The following is a 15,852-nucleotide window of genomic DNA, read 5'->3' on the forward strand; positions in this document are numbered from 1 at the left end:
TCAGGTATTCTTGAGAATTTGACTTAAAGCACTGGCCACTAAAATGACAGTATCTGCTCATCAAGAAACACCACTGAGCTGGGCGTGGGGGCTCACACCTGTAATCCCAGCACTTTGAGATAGCTCCAGGCCAGGAGTTCAAGACCAGCCTAAGCAACATAGTAAGACGTTGTCTCTCCAAAAAAATACAAAAATTAAGGCCGAGCACGGTGGTCACGCCTGTAATCCCAGCACTTTGGGAGGCTGAGGCGGGCGGATCATGAGGTCAGGAGTTCAAGATCAGGCTGGCCAACATGGTGAAACCCTGTCTCTACTAAAAATACAAAAATTAGCCGGACATGGTGGTGGGCGCCTGTAGTCCCAGCTACTCAGGAGGCTGAGGTAGGAGAATTGCTTGAACCCGGGAGGCAGAGGTTGCAGTGAGCCAAGATCGCGCCACTGCACTCCAGCCCGGGTGAAAGAGCAAAACTCCGTCTCAAAAACAACAGCAAAAAATTAGGCAGGTGCAGTGGTGCACACCTGTAGTCCCAGCTACTCAGAAGGCTGAGGTGGGGAGGATACCTTGAGCCCAGGAGTTCAAGGATGCAGTGACCCATGATCGTGCCACTGCACTCCAGCCTGGGCAACAAACAGAGTGAGACCCTGTTGCTTTTTTTTTTTTGAAACGGAGTCTGGCTCTGTTGTCTGGGCTGGAGTGCAGTGCAGTGGCACGATCTTGGCTCACTGCAACCTCTGCCTGCCAGGTTCAAGCGATTCTCCTGCCTCAGCCACCCAAGTAGCTGGGGCTACAGATATCTGCCACCACGCCCAGCTAATTTTTGTATTTTTAGTAGAGACCGGTGCCTCAAGTGATCCACCCACCTCGGCCTCCCAAAGTGCTAGGATTACAGGCGTGAGCCACCACGCCCAGCCAGACCCTGTCTCTTAAACACCACGGGAAACCACGATGAGACACCACTATACACAGTAGAATGGCTGAACACAAGACCAAGGGAGGATGGGTACAACAGGACTCCTCAACTGTTGGTTGGTGCTCCTTTAGTAGATGGCTGAGTTGTTTTGGAAAATAACTGGGCAGTTTCTTAATAAAGTTCAAAAATACAGGCTGGGTGCAGTGGCTCATGCCTGTAATCCCAACACTTTGGGTGGCTGAGGTGGATGGATCACCTGAGATCAGGAGTTCGAGACCAGCCTGGCCAACATGGTGAAACCCCGTCTCCACTAAAAATACAAAAATTAGCCGGGCATGGTGGCGCGTACCTGTAGTCCCAGCTACTTGGGAGGCTGAGGCAGGAGAATCGCTTGAACCCAGGTGGCAGAATGTTGCAGTGAGCCAAGATCATACCATTGCACTCCAGTCTGGGTGACAAAAGCAAAACTCTGTCTCAAAAAAAAAAAATATATATATATATATATATATATATTTATTTATTTATTTATTTACCATGCAGCTTAGGAGTTGCACTCCTGGGTATTTACCCAAGAGAAATGAAAACTTTTGTTTTTACAAAAAATGTGTCCACTAACGTTTAGCTGCTGTACTCATCATTGCCAAAATTTGGGAACAAATCAATTGGATACACTGGTACATTTATACAATGGAAGATTACTCAGCAATAAATAAGAGCAATATCGACCTACACTGCAACATAAATGCATTTCAGATAATTTGTTGAGAGAAAGAAGCTAGAGACGGTAAATACTGTATAGTTCCATTTAGAGGAGGGCTAGAACATGCTCAACTGGCCTATGGTGAGAAATCAGTGGTGACCTTTGAGAATGAATATGGGGCCAGGCACCGTGGCTTCATGCCTGTAATCCCAGCACTTTGGGAGGCCGAGGTGGGCAGATCATGAGGTCAGGAGATCAAGACCATCCTGGCTAACATGGTGAAACCCCGTCTCTACTAAAAATACAAAAAATTAGCTGGGCATGGTGGCAGGCGCCTGTAGTCCCAGCTACTCAGGAGGCTGAGGCAGGAGAATGGCGTGAACCCAGGAGGCGGAGCTTGCAGTAAGCCGAGATTGCGCCACTGCACTCCAGCCTGGGTGACAGAGCGAGACTCCGTCTCAAAAGAAAAAAAAAAGCATATTTATTAGAAGGGAGCACAAAAGAACCTTCTATGATAAAGCAAATATCTTACCTTGATTTGGGTGATGATTCCACAGATGGATGCATTTGGAAAAGTTAATGAACCTGTACACAAATCACGTGCATTTTGCCCTGTGTGCATTCCAGTTAAATTTTTTCTACAATCTGGGTGTGGTGGTACGTGCCTGGAGTTTCCACTACTCAAGAGGCTGAGGCGAGAGGATCACTTGAACCCAAGGGTTCAAGGTGGCAGTGAGCTATGATTATGTGACTGCACTCCAGCCTGGGCAACAGATTGAGACCCTATCTTTTAAAAAAATCTGCACAAGGAGAATTGCTTGAACCCAAGAAGTGGAGGTTGCAGTGAGCCAAGATTGTGCCACTGCACTCAAAGCTGGGCAACAGAGCAAGACTCTATCTCAAGAGCAACAACAACGAAAATCTGCACAACTCATGGTAACAATTTTTTTCCTTTGTGACCACCTACATAGGAATGCAGCATCCCTTTATATCCCAACTCTCACTATCCAAATTGTCCCAATAATTATTTTATTTCCTTGAAACCCTAAAATAGCTATTTGGATAAAAACCCACTGTGCAACTGTTTCACATCCTGTGTAAGTTCAGAATATGGACTATGCTGGCCAGGCGTGGTGGCTCATGCCTGTAAACCCAGCACTTGGGAGACTGAGGTGGGTGGATCACCTGAGGTCAGGGGTTCGAGACCAGCCTGACCAACATGGTAAAACCTCGTCTCTACTAAAAATACAAAAATTAGCTGGGTGTGGTGGTGGGCACCCGTAATCCTAGCTACTCGGGAGGCTGAGGCAGGAGAATCGCTTGAACCCGGGAGGCAGAGGTTGCAGTGACTGGAAATCGCGCCACTGCACTCCAGCCTGGACGACAGAGCAAGACTCTGTCTCACCGCCCCCCCTCAAAAGAAAAGGACTATGCTACTGTTGTATCTCACCTGTTCTTTTGAGACAGGGTCTCTTGCTCAAGCTGAGTGCAGTGCTGCTATCATGGCTTACTGCAGCCTCAACTTCCTGGGCTGAAGCAGTTCTCCTGCCTCAGCATCCTGAGTGGCTGGAACTACAGGTGCACACCACCACACCTAGCTAATTATTATTATTATTATTATTATTATTATTATTTTGAGATGGAGTTTTGCTCTTGTTGCCTGGGCTGGAGTGCAATGGCGCGATCTCGGCTCACCGCAACCTCTGCCTCCTGGGTTCAAGTGATTCTCCTGCCTCAGCCTCCTGAGTAGCTGGGATTACAGACATGTGCCACCATGCCCGGCTAATTTTGTATTTTTAGTAGACACAGGATTTCTCCATGTTGGTCAGGCTGGCCTCAAACTCCCGACCTCAGGTGATCTGCCTGCCTTGGCCTTCCGAAGTGCTGGGATTACAGGCATGAGCCACCACGCCCAGCTGCTAATTTTTATTTGTAGAGGTGGGGTCTCACTATGTTGTCCAGACTGTTCTCAAACTCCTGGACTCAAGTGATCCTCCCACTTTGGCTTCCCAAAGTGCTAGAATTACAGGTGGGAGCCACTGCACCCGGCCCTACTTCTCACCTGTTCTAACAGGATTCTGTTTTGTGCAATGAATGTGTTAACCATTGTTGATATTGTCTTCTGCTTCCAAACCCCCTGTGTTGACTTTGGCCAGGTGCCTGGAGGCACCACTGACCTGGGTCCAATTATAGACGGTATCTTTAGTATCTTTTTGTTTGTTTGTTGAGTTATACCCCATGATCATTGCACTGCGGAAGGAAAATATAATTTATATCTGATTCTGTGCAGAATAGTTTTGTATTGTAGACAAACATAATCTTTCATGAGTTTAAGTGTTGAATAATTAGGTAATTGGTATTTTAAATGCTTTCTACTATGCCATAATCCGTGGTGGGCTGTTATATAGGTGTTTAAGAGTCTTTTATTGATATCCTAGGAAATTGTTTAGCGTTTTTGGATGAAGCTGGAAGTGCATTATTTTCTCTGCTTAAAATAAAAGCTGGGGCCGGGTGCAGTGGCTCACGCCTGTAATCCCAGCACTCTGGGAGGCTGAGGCGGGCGGATCACAATGTCAAGAGATGGAGACCATCCTGGCCAACACGGATGTAAAAATACAAAAATTAGCTGGGCATGGTGGCGCGTGCCTGTAGTCCCAGCTACTCAGGAGGCTGAGGCAGGAGGATCAATTGAACGTGGGAAGCGGAGGTTGCAGTGAGCTGAGATTATGCCACTGCACTCCAGCCTGGCGACAGAGCAAGACTCCGTCTCAAATAAATAAATAAATAAATAAAAGCTGGGCAGGTGGCTCATTCCTGTAATCCCAGCACTTTGGGAGGTGAAGCGGATGGATCACCTGAAGTCACGAGTTCGAGACCAGCCTGGCCAACATGGTGAAACCCTGTTTATACTAAAAATACAAAAATTAGCTGGGTTAGTGGCATGCACCTGTAATCTCAGCTACTTGGTAGGCTGAGGCAGGAGAATCGCTTGAACCCAGGAGGCAGAGGTTGCAGTGAGCTGAGATCATGCCATTGTACTCCAGCCTGGGCAACAGGAGCGAAACTTCGTCTCAAAAAAAATAAATAAATAAATAAATAATGGTTTATCCCCAAATTTTCTATATAATACTTTTTTGGGAATAGATTAGGTTTATATTCTGAGGGATGCCTGTTTATGGAGCTATAAACCTACCTACATAATATTTCATAAACAACCTATGTGTATATAGAAAAATATGTTCATGAAACGAGCTTTACCAAACGTTACTTACTCATTTTTTTTCTAGTCTAATTTTTTTGTGTGTGTGTGACAGAGTCTTGCTGTATTGCCCAGGCTGGAGTGCAATGGCACGGTCTCAGCTCACTGCAACCTCCACCTCCCGGGTTCAAGCAATTCTCCTGTGTCAGCCTCCCAAGTAACTGGGATTACAGGTGTGTGCCACCACCCCTGGCTAATTTTTTGTATTTTTAGTAGAGATGGGGTTTCACTATGTTAGCCAGCCTGGTCTTGAACTCCTGGCCTCAGGTGATTCCACCGCCTCAGCCTCCCAAAGTGCTGGGATTACAAGCGTGAACCACTGCGCCTGGCCCAAACTTTTTTTAATAAAAAAATTTTTTTTTTTTTTTAGATTTGGGACCTTGCTCTGTCTCGCAGGCTGGAATGTAGTGGTGTGATTATGTCTCACTGTAACCTCCGACTCCTGAGCTCAATCGATCTTCCCTCCTCAGCCTCCTAAGTAGCTAGGACCACAGGCGTGCACCACCATGCCCAGCTATTTTTTTTTTTTTTAAGACAGAATCTTACTCTGCTGCCAGGCTGGAGTGCAGTGGCATGATCTCAGCTCACTGCAATCTCTGCCTCCCAGGTTCAAGCAATTCTGCTGCCTCAGCCTCCTGAGTAGCTGGGATTACAGGCATGAAGTGTACACCTGTGGGCATTTCTTGTCAGGTAGGACAAGAGACTGAGAAAAGAAATAAGACACAGAGACAAAGTATAGAGAGAGAACAGTGGGCCCAGGGGACCAGCGCTCAGCATATGGAGGACCCGCACTAGTGCCAGCCTCTGAGTTCCCTCAGTATTGATTGATCATTATTTTTACTGTCTTAGCGAGCGGAGTGTAGCAGGGCAACAGGTGGGGAGAAGGTCAGCAGAGAAACATGTGAGCAAAGGAATCTGTATCATGAGTAAGTTCAAGGAAACGTACTGTGCCTGGATGTGCAGTAGGCTAGATTTATGTTTCTCTTTACCCAAACATCTCAGTGTAGCAAAGGGCAACAGAGCAGTATTGCTGCCAGCATATCTTGCCTCCAGCCACAGGGCGGTTTTCTCCTAGCTCAGAATAGAACGAATGGGAATGGTCAGATTTACATCGAGACATTCCATTCCCAGGGACGAGCAGGAGACAGAAGCCTTCCTCTTATCTCAACTGCAAAGAGGCCTCCCTCTTTCACTCCTCCTCCTCAGCACAGACCCTTTACAGGTGTCAGGCTGAGGGACAGTCAGGTCTTTCCCTTCCCATGAGGCCATCTCTCAGGCTGTCTCAGTGGGGGAAACCTTGGACAATACCCAGGGCTTTCTTGGGCAGAGGTCCCTGCGGCTTTGCGCAGTGCATCGTGTCCCTGGTTAATCAAGAACGGAGAGTGGCGATGACTTTTACCAACTGCCTGCAAACATATTGTTAACAAGGCACATCCTGCACAGCCCTAAATCCATTAAACTTTGATTCATTGCAGCACATGTTTCTCTGAGCACAGGGTTGGGGCTAAAGTTACAGGTTAACAGCATCTCAAAGCAGAAACAATTTTTTCTTAGTACAGATCAAAATGGAGTTTCTTATATCTTGCTTTTCTACACAGACACAGTAACAATCTGATCTCTCTTTCTTTTCCCCACACAGACACCTGCCACCAGGCCTGGCTAATTTTTGTATTTTTTGTAGAGTCGGGGTTTTGTCATGTTGGCCAGGCTGGTCCCGAAATCCTGACCTCAGGTGATTTGCCTCAGCCTCCCAAAGTGCTGGGATTACAGGAGTGAGCCACCACCCTGCCTGGCCATGCCCAGCTATTTTTAATTAGAAAAGGTTTTTGTTTTTGTTTTGTTTTGTTTTGTTGCACTACTTTGCCCAGGCTGGTCTAGAACTCCCAGGCCAAAGTGTTGGGATTATAGGCATGCGCCACTGCACCCAGCCACTGTTTTTTTTGAAATGAAGTCTCGCTCTTGTCCCCCAGGCTGGAGTGCAGTGGTGCGATCTCAGCTCACTGCAACCTCCACCTCCCGGGTTCAAGCGATTCTTCTGCCTCAGCCTCCCGAATAGCTGGGATTACAGGCGCCTGCCACCACGCCCAGCTAATTTTTGTGTTTTTTTTTTAGTTGAGATGGGGTTTCACCATGTTGGCCAGGATGGTCTCCAACTCCTGACCTCAGGTGATCCACCTGCCTCAGCCTCCCAAGGTGCTGGGATTACAGGCACGAGTCACTGTGCCCAGTGTCAAACATTTTTTAAAACCGGTGGCTGGGTGGCCAGGCGTGGTGGCTAATGCCTGTAATCCCAGCACTTTGGGAGGCCGAAGCAGGTGGATCATCTCAGGTTAGTAGTTTGAGACCAGCTTGGCCAACATAGTGGAACCCCGTAAAAAATTATCTGGGCATTTGTAGTTCCAGCTACTCAGGAGCCTCAGGTGTGAGAATCGCTTGAGCCCAGGAGGCGGAGGTTGCAGTGAGCTGAGATCTTGCCATCGCACTCCAGCCTGGGGAACAGAGTGAGACTCTATCTCAAAACTAACAAACAAACAGACAGTGGACTGTTATTAAAATGGAATCTGTGCAAATCTTGGGTGAAAGATGAAAACGGTGGGGTGGGAGACCTCCTCTGCCACCTCTTCCAAATACTGCAACTTGGAATCTGGAACCCACCAATGTGGCCCTGCACCCAGCAGGTGGAGAAACCCGGATGCCAGGCCAGGCCTGACGGGCGGTGATATATTAAGAGCCTCATTCACTGGGGAGCTTGGGCACTTTGGGTTCCATGGGGTTGGCTCTGGCCTGGCGTTGGGGATCCCTGGGCCTGCTGAGGGGTGCAGGAGCCCGGGTTGGTGCAAGGAGCTGGGCTCCAGTCACGTACAGGACAAGCCACTTTATTTCCTTCCCCTGCTATGCCCTCCTTCTGCCCGTCATATCCCACAATCAAGCTACCAGAAATCTCAGTTTCTCTGCCCTCAAACCCCAAATCTGGCCCTCTACACCTTCCACACTGGGTACCACCCTGGCCAGCTGCCATCATCTCCCACCTGAACTATTGCAATCGCCTTCACGCAGGACTCCTGAGCCCCAGCCTCTTCCGTCTGTTCCCCATATGGCCTCCAGAGGGCGACTGTTTCCATCGTGGGAGCTAGTGGCCCTCCGCAGCTCAGAACGGAGAAAAATCCAAGGTGCTCCCCATAGCCTCCGTAGGATGTGCCTTACTTCACAGACCTCACCTCTTCCCACTCTCCTCCTCCCTCTCTTACTCCAGCCTCTGCCATTCCTTGAACATGCCAGGCCTGCTGGTGCCTCAGGGCCTTTGCACAGGCTGTTCCTCTCTTGGCTGCTCTGACCCCAGATTTCCACCTGGCTCTTCCCACACCTCCCTCTCGACTTGGCTGCAATGTCACTTCAGTGAGCCTTCTCTGACCGCTTTATTTAATTCTACCACCCCTGCTTCCTTCCCCTGCCCTCACCCACCCAACCCATACCCTGTTCTACCCTTTTCTCTCTCTCTCTTTTTTTTTTTTTTTTTGAGATGGACTCTCGCTCTGTTGCCCAGGCTGGAGTGCAGTGGCGCGATCTCGGCTCATTGCAAGCTCCGCCTCCCAGGTTCACGCCATTCTCCTGCCTCAGCCTCCCAGTAGCTGGGACTACAGGTGCCCGCCACCACGCCCGGCTAATTTTTTTTTTTTTTTTGTATTTTTAGTAGAGACAGGGTTTCACCATGTTAGCCAGGATAGTCTCGATCTCCTGGTCTCGTGATCCGCCCGCCTCAGGCCTCCCAAAGTGCTGGGATTACAGGCGTGAGCCACCACACCCAGCCCTTTCTCTCTCTCTTTTTTTTTTTTTTTATTAAGAGATGGGGTCTTGGGCAGACGCAGTGGCTCATGCCTATAGTCTGTGCACTTAGGGAGGCTGAGGCAGGCAGATCACTTGATGCCAGGAGTTTGAGACCAGCCTGGCCAACATGGCGAAACCCTGTCTCTACTAAAAATACAAAAATTAGCCAGGTGTGGTGGCGCCACCTGTAATCCCAGCTCTTCAGGAGGCCGAGGCAGGTGGATCACTAGCTGTCAGGAGTTCGAGAGACGTGGCAAAAACCTGTCTCTACTAAAAATACAAAGATTAGCTGGGTGTAGTGGTGGGTGCCTGTTATCGCAGCTACTCGGGAGGCTGAGGCATGAGAATTGTTGAACCTGGGAGGCAGAGGTTGCAGTGAGCCAAGATCGCGCCACTGCACTCCAGCCTGGGTGACAGAGAGAGACCCTGTCTCAAACAAACAAACAAAAAAGAGATGGGGTCTTGCTCTATGGCCCAAGCTGGTCTCAAACTCCTGAGCTCAAGCAATCCTCCCACCTCGGCCTCCCAAAGTACTGGGATTACAGGCATAAGCCACCACACCAGGCCTGCTCTACTTTTGTTTTTTTTTTTTTTTAAAGCCAGGGTCTTGCTCTGTTGCCCAGGCTGGAATGCAGTTTCATGATCACAGTTCATTTCAGCTTTGACCTCCCAGGCTCAAGTGATACTCCTACCTCAGCCTCCTAAGTAGCTGGGACCATAGGCCCATGCTACCCTGCCCAGCTATTTTTTTTTCTTAATTTTTTTTTTGTAGTGACACAGTCTCTGTGTGTTGTCCGGGCTGATTTTGAACTCCTGGGCTGAAAGGATCCTCCCACCTACGCCTCCCAAAGTGCTGGGATTATAGTTGTGAACCACCATGCCCTGCCCTGTTCTCCTTTCTTAATAGCAACAGTCCCCTCCCAACAGACTATAGAATTCACTGGTTTATGATGTTTATTGTTTCCTGCCTGTCCCCACTGGGAAGGTCACTCTGTGGGGGAACCATCTTTGAATTGTTCACTGCTGTATGCTCAGAGCCTAGCATAGGGTCCGGTGCATGTGCATAGCAGGAGCTCAATAAACACTCGTGGAATGGTGGAAGAGGCTGGTTCAGTCTCGACTCTGCTGCCTGGCAACTGTGTGACCTTGGATGAGCACTGCCAGGTCTCACCCGCCAGTGACAATGGCTCTGTTATGCCTCACCCAAAGGCTGCTGGTGCGGGTTACCTAAAAGCAGAAGAAAAAGCTCTTTGTGTCCCAGTTCCCAGCTCCCACCTTTCTCTCCCTTTCTCCATTGCCCCACCCACCCCTCTTGCCTCTTTAAAGGAGCTTGGCCCAGGAAGGAGGGCCCAGGCTGGCCCCAGATTAGGGTTGGTCCTGGGTTCTAGGCTCAGAGTGGCAGTATGGGGACAGAAAGGCAGAGGGCAGTGACTCAGTTTTGTCTCTCTTAGAGACAGGTCAATGTTCTTAGGCCTGTTGGATTCTGCCCCCTATCTGCTCTTTTTGAGGTCAACTTTATTGAGGTATAATTTACATACAATAGGCCAGGCAAGGTGGCTCACACCTGTAATCCTAGCACTTTGGGAGGTCAAGACAGATCATTTGAGGCCAGGAGTTCAAGACCAGCCTGGCCAACATGGTGAAACTCCATCTCCACTAAAAATACAAAAATTAACCAGGTGTGATGTGCATACCTGTAATCCCAGCTACTCAGGGGCTGAGGCATGAGAATCACTTGAATCCAGAAGGTAGAGGTTGCAGTGAGCCAAGACTGCACCACTGCACTCTAGCCTGGGTAACAGAGCAAGGCTGGCTCCAAAAAAATTTTTTCATATGATAAATTGCACCCATTAAAGTCAGTTAGGCCAGGCTCATGCCTGTAATTCCAGCACTTTGAGAGGCTGAGGCAGAAAGATCGCTTGAGCCCAGGAGTTTGAGACCAGCCTGGGCAACACTGCGAGACCCTGTCTCAAAATAAATAAATAAATAAATAAATAAATAAATAAATAAAATACAGTGAAATGAGTTTTGACAGATGAATATACTGTGAAAAACCACTCCCATAGTCAAGATACATGATATTCTCATTATCCCCAAATTTCCTCATGCTTCTTTGCAGTCTGCCCCTCTCTCCAGCTCCAGGCCCCGGTAACCACTGATCTGCTTTTGGTCACTATGAATTAGTTTTACCTCTTCTAGAATTTTACCTTGGTGGAATCATATACTATGTAGCTTCTTGCATCTGGCTTTTTTTTAATGTGTCATAATGCTTTTGGGATTTATTCTTGTTTTTGCATGTATCAGTAGTTCGCTCTTTCTTTCTTTCTTTTTCTTTTTGAGATAGAGTTTCACTCTTGTTGCCCAGGCTGGAGTGCAATGGCACAATCTCGGCTCACTACAACCTCCGCTTCCTGGGTTCAAGCGATTCTCCTGCCTCGGCCTCCCAAGTGGCTGGGATTACAGGCATGTGCCACCATACACAGCTAATTTTGTATTTTTAGTAGAGACAGGGTTTCTCCATGTTGGTCAGGCTGGTCTCGAACTCCCGACCTCAGGTGATCTGCCCACCTCGACCTCCCAAAGTGCTGGGGTTACAGGCATGAGCCACTCGCCCTGCCTAAAATTTTTTTGGTAGAGACAGGGTCTCGACATATTACCCTGGGTGGCCTCCACCTCCTGGGCTCATGTGATCCTCCAGCCTTGGTCTTCCAAAGTGCTGGGATTACAGGCATGAGCCACCACACCTGGCTAATGTAGACAGGTCTTTACATGCCACCATTGTTCATAGCAAATATTTTGTAACATGTAGGGCTGATACGCAAAATATTTACTGCTTGGCAAAGTCATCGGTCCATCCAACATCCGGGATATGGGTCCCTCTTACCTCCCACTGTACCCAGTTTAACCCCTGGACTGCTGGGCCAGAGGGCAGCCCAGGGGATCCCCAGGGAGAGCTAGGAGGATACTAATAGTCAGGGGGTTCATGGCAGTGACCGTTTATGAATGGGTAAATAATCCATAATTTAGTATTTTGCTGTTTTAACCACTGGCGTAGCCATACCAGGGCGTGTGCTGGCTTGAATGTCAGTTCCGGGAAAGTTCTCTCTGTTCTCCTGAAATGAAGTTCATAGATGGTATAACCCACTGGCACATGATTTAACATGATTTAAGAAAATCCTACTTTGGGAGGCCAAGGTAGGCAGATCGCTTGAGCCCAGGAGTTTGAGACCAGCCTGAGCAACATGGTGAAACCCCATCTGTACCTAAAATACACACACACACACACACACACACACACACACACATTTTTAGTAGAGATGGGGTTTCACCATGTTGGACAGGCTGGTCTCGAACTCCTGACCTCAAGTAATCCACCCGCCTTGGCCTCCCAAACTGCTGGCATTACAGGCGTGAGCCACCGCACCTAGCTAATTTTTGTATTTTTAGTAGAGACGTATCACTGATGGGCGGTGATACATTTTATATATATATATATATATAAAAGCTGGGTGTGGTAGTACGTATGTGTAGTCCCAGCTACTCGGGAGGCTGAGGTGGGAGAATCGCCTGAGCCTGGGAAGTTGAGGCTGCAGTGAGCCAAGACTGTGCCACTGCACTCCAGCCTGGGTGACAGAGTGAGACCCTATCTCAGAAACAACAACAACAACAGCAACAAAAAAGATCCTTGGTTGCCCTAAATGTAATAAAAAGGAGAAATAAGAACATAGTAACTTACAATAAGCATTTCGTTATGCGGATGTGTGGAGCCAGTCCCCTAGAACCCAAGGAGGTAGGCAGATGTTTACGCCTGTAATATAGACAATTCCAACAACTGAAAACATGTGGACTGGTGTCCAATTACCAACAGCCATGTGCAATGTGATTTTTTTCACATGGTGGACAATCTTTGGCCAAGTTTTGAACAAAACACAATACAAACTTCCCTCATTTTTTGTGGTAGTTGCACTTTCTAGAGGATTCTGAGGCCATTTAAAAACAAAAAGGACTTTGTATGTACAAGAGAGATTTTTGGCCAGGGTTTTCACCTCCAAGTAAGGCTAAAATTTAGTTGGTCTGAACTAGTATGGAAATACTGTTCTTTCTTGTTTGTTTTTGAGACAGAGTCTTGCTTTGTCACCCAGGCTGGAGTGCAGTGGCATGATCTCAGCTCACTGCAACCTCCGCCTCCTGGGTTCAAGTGATTCTCCTGCCTCAGCCTCCTGAGTAGCTGGGACTACAGGTGCCCACCACCACAGCCGGCTAATTTTTGTATTTTTAGTAGAGACAGGGTTTCACCATATTGGCCAGGCTGTTCTTGAACTCCTGACCTTGTGATCCGCCCACCTCGGCCTCCCAAAGTGCTAGGATTACAGGCGTGAGTCACCACACCTGGCCAATACTGGTTGTTAAAATACTGAAATACTTCTGACTGGATAATAGTACAAGAGTAGTTGAGAAAGCACTAAAATTCAATACATATTTGAATAAAAATGAATTAGTTCAAGTTAATTGTGACAGATCTTTGTCATATCATAACTTGGGTGATAATAAGGATTTTTGTTTTTTTTGAGACAGGGTCTCACTCTGTTGCCCAGGCTGGAATGCAGTGACATGATCATGGCTCACTGTAGCGTTGACCTCCTGGGCTCAGGTGATCCTCCCACTGCAGCATCCTGAGTAGCTAGGACTGCAGGTGTGCACCACCACGCCCAGCTAATTGTTGTATTTTTAGTAGAGACATGGTTTCGCCTTGTTGGCCAGGCAGGTCTTGAACTCCTGGCCTCAAGTGATCTGCCCGCCTCAGCCTCCCAAAGTGGTGGGATTACAGGCATGAGCCACCCTGCCTGGCCCCCAGTCTGGTCTTGAACTCCTGGGCTCAAGCAATTCTCCTGCCTCGGCCTTCCAAAGTGCTGGGATTAATGGTGTGAGCTACCACGCCCTGCTCAATTTTTGAAATGTTTTGTAGAGATGAGGGTCTTTCTATGTTGCCCAGGCTGGTCTCGAATTCCTGGCTTCAAGCCATCCTCCTGTCTTGGCCTCCCAAGGTGCTGGGATTACACTATGCCTGGCCTAAAATATTTTAAAACTTTGATGCATACATTGACATATACTAATTTATATTACAGTACCAGTGGCAAAACATTTTGAATATTACGCTTCCTTCCTGAATGTCCAATGAGACATCTGGAAAATGCATGAGACAAGGGATGATGCTGTACTGTGTGGAGATTCCTGAATATTACAAGACATCTGCATCCCTGGACCACGTCTGCCAAGAGCCAAGAGCAGCTTCCAGTCATGATGATAATGCAAATCATCCCCATACATTTCAGAATCCTCCCTGTGGACCTGCCAAGTCTCTTTGTGAACCATTTTTGGGTTCAGTGGTTAAAAGCAGGGGTTGGGTTACAAGAAGTCAGGCTTTGGATGTCTGAGCCTCAGGAGACCGGGCCAGTCATCTTCTCTTGCTGGTCTATGAAGCCTCCTCCTCCCAGGAATGTACAATTCTGCAATATTACCAATCTCCCCAGTTTACAGGTTCAGAGAGGCAGCGACTTGCCTGAGATTACAAAGAAAGCAAGTGGCCAAGCCAGGATTCAAACCCAGCCAGACTCTGGACCCCTTTACCTCGAATACACTCCTGTGAGAGGAGCGATCTCATTGCTTCCACTTCCCAAATGCAAGGTGGGGGCGCAGAGGCAGAGTAAACAGAGGCCCTGGGAGGAGGTGGCAGCCCTGGGAAACCCAGTCCTTTCCAACCTCAGAGCCCATGTCTTTTCTTTCTTTCTTTCTCTTTCTTCTTTCTTTCTTTCTTTCTTTCTTTCTTTCTTTCTTTCTTTCTTTCTTTCTTCTTTCTTTTCTTTCTTTCTTTCTTTCTTTCTCTTTTTTTTTTTTTTTTGTGGGGGGATGGGATAATGCTCTGTTTCCGAGGCTGGAGTGCAAAGGTGCAATCAGAGTTCACTGCAGCCTTGATCTCCTAGGCTCAAGCAATCCTCCTGCCTCAGCCTCCCCAGTAGCTAAGACTACAGGTGCATGCCATCATGCCTGGCTGATATGGTTTGGCTGTGTTCCCACCCAAATCTCATCTTGAATTGTAGTTCTGATAATCCCCATGTGTCGTGGGAGGGACCGGGTGGGAGGTAATTGAATCATGGGGGCGGTTACCCCCATGCTGTTCTCATGATAGTGAGTTCTCACGAGATCTAATGGTTTTATAAGGAGCTTCCCCCCTTTTGCTTGGAACTTCTCCTTCCTGCCATCACAAGATGTGTTTGCTTCCCCTTCAGCCATGATTGTAAGTTTCATGAGGCCTCCCCAGCCGTGCTGAACTGTGGGTCGATTAAACCTTTCCTCCTTTATAAATTACCCAGTCTTGGGTAGGTCTTTATTAGTAGCATGAGAAGGGACTAATACAATGGCTATTTTTTTATTCTTTTCTAGAGACAGGGGATCTCAATATGTTGCCCAGGCTGATCTTGAACTCTTGGCCTTAAAGGATCCTCCAATTTTGGCCTCCTAAAGTACCGGGATTACAGGCATGAGCCACTGTGCCCAGTCCTTGCTTATTTTTAACATTTTGCCTCTTATTTATTTTATTGTTTATTAATTTATTTTATTTTTTTGAGATGGAGTATTGCTCTGTTGCCCAGGCTGAAGGGCAGTGGCGTGATCTCGGCTCACTGCAAGCTCCGCCTCCCGGGTTCACGTCATTCTCCTGCCTCAGCCTCCCGAGTAGCTGGGACTACAGGTGCCCGCCACCATGCCCAGCTAATTTTTTGTATTTTTAGTAGAGACGGGGTTTCACTGTGTCAGCCAGGATGGTCTCAATCTCTTGACCTTGTGATCCATCCGCCTCGGGCTCCCAAAGTGTTGAGATTACAGGCATGAGCCACCATGCCTGGCTTTATTTATTATTTTTAACTGAGAAGAGTCTTGCTCTATTGCTCAGGCTGGTCTCGAACTCCTGGGCTCAAGTGATCCTCCTGTCTCAGCCTCCTAAAGTGCTGGGATCACAGGCGTGAGCCACCGTGCCCGGCCACGTTTTTTTTTTTTTTTTTTTTTAACCTGTGGTCTTGAATGCTGGGTGCTCACACCTGGGTGTGCAAAACAAGTCATTGGGATGAGGCAAGAAACATAAAAAACCCCTATTCATATTC

This window comes from Nomascus leucogenys, unplaced genomic scaffold, assembly GCF_006542625.1.
Source record: "Nomascus leucogenys isolate Asia unplaced genomic scaffold, Asia_NLE_v1 Super-Scaffold_241, whole genome shotgun sequence".
Classification (NCBI taxonomy): domain Eukaryota; kingdom Metazoa; phylum Chordata; class Mammalia; order Primates; family Hylobatidae; genus Nomascus; species Nomascus leucogenys.